We start from the raw sequence: 8,777 nt of genomic DNA, 5'->3' as shown, positions 1-8,777 counted from the left end.
CTGGACGTGTGATTTCACGCTTTGAAGTTGTAAATTTGTCACCACAAATATGCAATTTGTCACCTAGCTTGTCAATATGCTGACTGCACATAAGGTCAGTATGTCAATTCTTTGACATTAATTCGAAAAATGTATATATACGTACAGTTGTAAATACATTGCCCACATTTGATGAATATAAATTGTGTAAAAGTAAGACATACGTAGCGTATCCAAGAAGAAAATGACAGGTCTTCTTTGACAATATAATCAACAGATAAAACATTGCCAAAAAAATTTTCCCTTTGGCATAATCCTGGCAACGCCACTGGCATCCATAGCATTGAATCGAATTTTGGTGTTTAGACCTCCAGTCATTGGTTGAACTTAATAAACTAGAGCTGCAAGACTGAAGCATTACATTTCATTCAATCTTATGTTGGTGTCCAGACCTCCAATAACTGGAGTCCATACTTCTCTTTTCATCATTTCGATCACGGCCATCGTTAACGTTTGTATAAGGTTAAGATTCAACTAATTAAATTAATTAGAAAATGTTAAGATGTTTTTATTAATTAATTTTTTAATTTGTATTTATGTTAAACATATTTTTTGTTTTCATTTACTTTTCATTTACTTTTATATATACACTTTTATTTTAGGACCTTATAAAGCAGTTCACAGAAATAATATTTAACAAGTACAAAATACTAACATTTTTAGAATTTTCATTCTACATATCTTGGGCTTTACTTTTTTCAAAGTTAGCAATCATTTTTAAAAATTGCAAACAAATATATACGCTTTGAAACAATGACGTCAAGATTTACAGCTCTGGTTAAAATATGCAATAAATTAACATTAGATTATATTTGATGTGTACAAGCAGGGAGTAGTTTAGACAAAGATTTTATGAGATTAAAAATAAATATGTTCTATTAAAAAAATAACTTTTTTAATATCATCATTAATTTTTTTTTATCTTAATTTACTATCTCATATATTGGTCTGACAATTTGTGAAATATATTAAGAGGAAATATGTTTATTTTTTTGAATATACAAAACTTATATAGAATAATTCTCTATAATTGTAGTGAATCTTAATTACTTAGTAACTAAGATTTTGTCGTTTTCATTGACATAAGTTACTTATTGCATGTGAAAGTTGAGTAATACTAAGTTAATTTAAAATCGGTTTAACATAACAATAAATCAGTTATGGTTAAAAATTTAATCCACTTCGTATTTTATTATATTGTTTGGAACCTGCCTTTAAATATAAAATACAACATTATTTAAATAATCCTTACGTGATATCTTACAGTACTAGATTATTTTGATATAATTTCCGAATACTGCCTGCATAAAACTACCAATAGTCGTCTGGCCATAATTTAACGGATCGTGATTTTCAAACTATCAAGAGTTTTAGAACTATTGAGGACTGCAATCTTTTGTGTAACATCACCAAGATGTTACAAATGGGTACAAATGGATTGATCTGGATAGCCAGATCACGTTCGAGAAATTTATTTTGCAATAAAGTTAAAACAAGACTAGTTATTTGGCTTATGTTACACACCTGTTAAATTACATATTATCCCAGTTCATGTCTTCAGTTTTAAGCTAAAAAATTGTGATTTTGTTGCTTTATCGATCAGAATTAATGGTTTACCATCTTAAAAACAGAAGGCTGGAGACAAAATCCACAACTTACAATAACTTTTTGTAAATGCAATGCTTTTCCGATAGTTACTTCTTTATTTTATTTGCCTTATATATGACAGTTATAATGTTGTTTAACATCTTATCCTTTCCAGCAAGGCCATTTATTTGCAATTCACAATCAAAAAAAAGGACTAATGTTGTTTAAATATCTCTTTTTCTTGACTTGAAAAGGAACTCTTTCTTGTTTCAGTTTTGTTCCTTAAAAAGCCCTGAAGCTATATGCGAAAACCGACAGGCTGCCCTACTTAGCATTATCTAATTTCAGAGTAATCACTAATTGCACGGGGCGGTACATAAATCTTAGATCAGTCGTTGAATAATCACTAAGCTTATGAGGAATACACAAATTAGTCATTGAGATGGATGGGACTCTGCAGAAACCCCCCAGCCGGAAAAGGTTCAACATGAGACATGAGAGAGAACAAAGTGAAAATTTTAACAACACATCTACAACACATTCAAATGCAAAGTGAATAAAAAACTGATTAAAGATTAGATTAAACCTGCAGATTTTGCTTTCTTAATTGATTTAAAGCAAATATTTGATGCGTAGAAATCACCACATTTATATACATGGAATTGTAAAAACTGTTTTTTGCGGATTTCTTAATTTCTATGTTTGTATAAAGCAACTTTCTCATAGTCGTATTCGATTATGATTGATGGAAAAATGCGGAAATTCGTCTCAGCAACAAAGTTTTTTTGTTTATGAAGTTTTTTCACTTTTTTTTTGCAAACAATTTTTGCTTCACATCGCAAATTTGTGTAATTTATGAGTAATCACAACTTTAAGTCAAACTAAAACTACTTTTTGCGGAACATATAAATCTTAAATGGACTTTTATTAATTTGTAAATATGTCAACAGCACCTCAAACTGCACAAGTCAAAACCGCAAATCTGGCTTAAAATAAAAAGTATCTCACGAAATTGAAAGTAAAAAACTATAAGCAGCCACAATGCAACATGTTGCAGAGGAAATCTTAATGAAATAAGAAATAATTTTTGTGTTTATGAATTTTTTTTCTACATTGAAATCAGTTTACTCGATGTCTGCAGTTGTCTAAATCTCAGTCTGCGACCGCCTGAGTGCAGTTAATAACATAAAATTAGAAATAAAATCTTTTCAAATGCAATTTATTCATGTTGGCACCTGTTCTTATGGTTAATAGAGTTAAAGTGATTATTACTATTATTTTTATAGCGAAGCATTTAATTTGCTCATGCAAGTCAGAAGTCTATGGAATTGACGGCAACATAAGGCTTTCATGTATCTGCGCCCGAGTGTTTGGCAATCCATGTCACTTGGAATTTCATTACTTTGCAAATGCGAACAATCGTTTTCACACACGTTTGGGTATGCACAGTGCAAGTAGTCAGATACTTCTACGAATATGTGCGACTACGAAAAAAAATATAATAAATTATTACATTACAATAGCTTTTGTTAGCGATTTTCTACTCCAGTTTTTCGCTGTTTTTTTATTATATTTGCGCTAATTTTTGTATTAAAATTATTATGCGCACAAAAAAAATGTAATTAATACAAAAGCAAGACAAGCGGTTTGACGTATCTATGTCTCAATTTGTATCTGTGTTTGTAGGGAATTGCATAACATAACGTTGTGGCATAATTTTATGCCGCCTCTCATATCAGCAATATTTATTTTACACATGACTTTTATTATTTAACAACATGCCTATATCATGCAAATTGTTCATTTCTGCTAATATTTTATCTTGAAATTGGAGTTAATTAAATTTAAAAAGCTTTAAAATTATTAGTCTTAAATAAAATAGATATAGTATTAATGAACCTTTATTTTTTTATTAAATTAATCAACCTTCTTTCAAAGAATTAGCACTAAAAATTACTTGAGTGATAGGTAAGGTAAGTTTTAAGGGGCATATGTTGATAGGAAGTGTAATAATGTTAGAATTGCTATAGGGAACTGCTCTAAACATTAGTTCAAATTAAGCTCCGATAAGTGTACATTCGTTATCTTTGTCATGTCTATGAAGAAAATCATTTCCTAGATATTGAATTCGCTTCTTTCACAGTCCCGGTTAGAGACACAGAAACTGATTAAGTAATTAAGTTTGGTAGAATTGAAGTTGACATTGCCTAATAAGTACGAAAAAGAGCAAGATGAAGAAGTATCAAGCTCATACATATAGTGCAGATGATTAAGCTTAATTAGACTCATAAAAATCTCAAAGAATATAAAATGAATTAAATCAGATATACGTGTATACGAAAAACTTCCTGCACATAAGAAAATTCAATCACTTAGGGTAGTACATATTACAACCAAAGCTCTAAAGTAGTGGAACGAGTCCATAAGAGATTTACATGGTGTTTGTCACAGACTCATCCTTAAACTTTATTTACTGTTTGTAATTAAAAAAAATTTAATGACTTTTGGACGAGAATCGTAGTATTAAAATGAGTCACTATTTGCGCTTTAGTATGTCAGGCTGCAACTCCAAACAAATATAACCTAGGGCCGAGACTCACATCTAAAGCCAAAGCAAATAAATAATAGCAACAAAATTATACAAATGTTCCCGACGTAAATATACCGGATCAGTGGGAGATATACGTTAGGTCTGTTACAGACCAAACTAAGCATAAATAAACATAAAACCACACTTTACTCTTCCTTATAGAGTATTTTGTTTTCCACTTTTTTACTGATTATTTTCTATGCATATATATTATATTTTGTTTACACTTTATTTTAAAATTATTCACTTCTTACTTACTTTTTATTTATTTACCAAATATTTGTTCATTTAATTTTATTTATAATTATTGATATATTTTTGGTTTTTAAAATTTTAATTTTTGATTCACTCTATTTTGATTTTATGCGTACTTATATTTTGTATTATAAACTTTAATTTGAAATAGTGTTGGGATCTTATTATTTACTATTATAACTCTTCATTTTAGTTTAATTCAGACCCAAAACTAAAGTATTTTATTTAATTTATCACAAACGTTGTTCTACGATATAAATTATTTCTAGTGATTATTTTTTTTTAAATAACAGATAACGAAGGTATTGTTAGTGTGTAGGGATGGATTCTATGATAGAAAGCGGAATTGAGCGCTGTAAACGATGACCGTTTATAAAAACAAAAAAAAAACACCGTCCATTTGATTTCTTAATTCAATGTATTTCATTAAAGTAACGGTCTTTGATATCAGTCCGTCTTTAGCCAACACAACCAAACTTTTTAAAATCATGAAACATATATAAAAACACGTAGACGAAATAATTGTATTTACACATGAAAAACGGTGTACCGATAATGTATTTGTTCTTTTACTATTCTTTTTACAATTCTTATAAATTTAAAGAAATCCTACTAATTTTTTCACGCACTGACGTTTGATAAATAGCAAATGCAGAATAAAATATCTAAATAACGTGACGTTTCTGTTGAAATAAAATAATTAATTGTCAAACAAATAAATAAACAAATACAAAAAATAACTTTTGCCAAAACAATAAAAAAATTATATCAAGAAAATAAAAAAAAAAATTTGTAATAAAAAAAATTGTTCTCGACACTGTAATCACTATAGCGGTATGAAATATACTTTACGACCTCTTCTCATACCTACCAAATACACATAAAAAGTTTCATGAAAAACAGTCGATCCGTTTCGGAGGAGGTTAAACACTAACAACGTGACACGAGATTTTTTTATATTAGTTATATATATAATTATATATATTAAAACAACAGTAATATATATATATATACATTCATTTATTAATATACATATATATAAACAAATATCAGATATATATTAAGCCACTGTTATATATATAACTAGACTATAACTTCAAAACTAAAATGATTGCATTTTACTTATTTTACAAATATATATACATACAATTATATATATTGAAATAATTGTTGTATATATGTTGTTGTTGTTGTGATTTGAGTTAGTGCTATTGCGCACTTTTACTCCATTGTGGCTGGGGAACTTATCCCTGCCCCACACTAAACTTTAGCTATACTAGAATCATTATCATTTATTTATTTTCTAACTGGTAACGGACCGTAGATCAGCATATCTTCCTGTGCGTCCTGAGGTGGACTTAAGGTTTGTTAGAGCGGGGTTGGGCAACGTATCAACTTTTGTGAACAATTTTAGGGCTCTGTTCTTGATATACTTTTTCACTGAGTCAATTCTTAGATCTCTACGCATGTCTGTTGTTCTAATATACCAAGGAATCTTAATTAGTCTTCTTAAAGCCAGATTTTGTGCTATCTGTAATTGCTTTATAGCAGTATTTGAGGTTTTACTGTATGTTACAGATCTGTACATGAAAAATTGGCCTAATTATTTGAGTAAATAATAACTTTCTATTTTTGAGGTTGAAGCGATTATTATTAAACGGCGGCTTAAGGAGATGTAGAATTTTAGAGCAACTAAGCCGCTTGTTAAAAGTGACCCCTAAATATTTTATGCTTTCCTCCCACCGTGCTACCGACACTCACTCCTGGAGGATGCTGCTTTCTCTTTCATGTTATAAATATAGCCTTGGTTTTGTCATTGTTAATTTTAATCTTCCATTTCTGGAAGTATTCCACCATGAGGTTTATATTTCTCTGTAAGATGTTACTTACATTTAAGGATCCCGGTCAGAGTAGATCAAGCACGTGTCATCTGCATAAAGCGCCATTGACACAGGGCTTAAGGTTAGGATGTCTGCCGTATATATATTGAACAATGTGGGTGAAATTGGCGACCCTTGAGGTACACCTGCTTCTATTGTTCGTGCGGACGAAAGAGTGCTGTTAATTTTAGTTCGGAAGGACCTTTCTTGCACGAAGCTACCAATGATATTAATCAGACCGCTTGGGACCCCAAAATGGGCCAATTTGACTATAAGGCCATCATGCCAGACCTTGTCAAAGGCTTTGGCTATGTCGAATATTATTATTAGATTTACTTCTATATTAAATAATATATTTGTTAATCATATATATGCATATTTTTTTTAATTATTAATACATATTATTCATTATACAATTTTCTGTAATAAATCTGACTCAGATTTTAACTGATTTAAAATTTTGTAGAAAAATTTAATTTCATTGTCTTCATGACTTGGGTAAGTCTTAATTCAATTTCAAAAAGTATATATTTCATATAACCTTTTAGTTTATCGTGCAGACTTTTCTAAGTCCGCATGTATCTGCATATGTCTGCATCTGTCAATTATGAATTTTGCTTAGGTTAACGCAAAAATGCTACAAACCAAGCAAAACGGCAAGGTTAAATTTGTAGGAGTGTAAATACCAAAACAAGTTTCAAAGTAAATACAAAATAAAAATAAATTATTTTTAGAGACAAAAAAAAATCATAAAATCATATAAACAAAAAACTTAAAATACCAAAAAGTGAAAAGTCAGCAAGCAAAAAAAGTTCAAAAGTTAAAGACTCCAACGTAAATAAAAATGCAACTTTCAAAATCTTCAAAAAAATACTAAAACGACACTAAATTAAAAACAAAAGTTATTTTCAAAAAACACCAAAAAAAAAACAAAAAACACTATAATAATTGTATACAAAATATGCTTGAGACTTAACATAAAAAAAACATTTTAACTGTAAATGATTTGTTCGTTTCATTGAAAAATTAATTTGAGATACATTTTCGTATTGTTCTGTGCGAAGAAAGAAGAAAAGTTGGAGCTGTGCGAGTGCGCACAAACGCAGTCGTTGAAGAAAGAAATACATTAGCTGCCATTTGCACCTTTTGTTGCACGCAGTTAGAGAACACAAAGCCACAATAGGTGAAGTGTCCAAAATCCATAAAAACGCACTAAAATGATAAAAATGATTGAAGTCGCAGTTTGGAGCGCTTCGAAACTGCGGGTTTCTGGCATTTCCATTGACCAAGTGTCCGGGAAACCGTTGCCCATTGTTCACCACATTCGAGCCACAAGCTTGTAATTATGGAAAATGATAATTTCTTCTTGTATTTATTTTGTTCAAATTTTTGGTTTATTTTTTCATATTTTTTTTCTTTTGGGATTTAATAAAATAAAATATGCTTCGCATTACTCAAACGTCATACAAATATTTGAAGCTCAGAGTATTTTGGCTCAAATTTTTGGTTTTTACTTGTTTTCTGCCGTTTCCATAGAATTTCTTCTGGTAAGTGAAAGCCATTGAACCGTGCGTACTTAGTTTGATTGTGGGAACTCGTTCGTCGTAATTACACTTCACTTTACCGCCATAAAAACACAAATTCTGTGTGGTTTAATCTCACTTCTTATATTAAAAGTTTTAAATACTTTTCATTTCCTAAACGTGCGCTTCTATTTTCTTAATTACAACTTTATTTTCTTAAGCTGGAAACATTTTATTAACATTTTTAAACTTCTTCGTGACTTTTTAATTTTTTAAATATTTTAATTATTTTTCTCCATCTTTTATAAGCATTTGTGACTTTTTGTATAAAATTAAGTAAAGAAAAAATGTTTATATAATTTTTAATATTAGTATAATTAATAATAAATTAAAATATTAAAGATTTTATATAATAATATTATATATCGTTATGTAGTATTGTTTTTTTTTATAGAACGGAAATTGATTACAAAAAGTATTATTTTTTGCGATTTGGTAAATTCAAATATCTTGAAGAAAAATATAAAAATATTTTTTAAATTAAAAATATTTAAATCATGGCTGGCCAAACCAGAGTGCCATCGCGGGCCAAAACAAACACTGTATAGATTGAGGCTGCGGGAACAAATACATACGTTCAAGTTTTTTTGACAAAAAATACAAAACGGTTATAAAAATTCTTCAAAGAGGGCAAAATATTGCCTTAAGAAAACTGGTTAACGCCCCATGGTATGTAAAAGGAGCCGATATCCACAGAGATCTGAGAGTGGATTCAGTTGAAAAATACATTAAAGATCGTGCTCTGAAACTGTTCAATACAATTGACAGTCACAATAATCCAACACTCAGTATCCTAAAAATACAGCCAAATCTGATAAACACAGGCAGATACAAAGACATCAG

Source organism: Teleopsis dalmanni, chromosome 1 (assembly GCF_002237135.1).
Source record: "Teleopsis dalmanni isolate 2A chromosome 1, ASM223713v2, whole genome shotgun sequence".
Classification (NCBI taxonomy): Eukaryota; Metazoa; Arthropoda; class Insecta; order Diptera; family Diopsidae; genus Teleopsis; species Teleopsis dalmanni.
Note: the sequence above shows the minus strand (reverse complement) of the source record.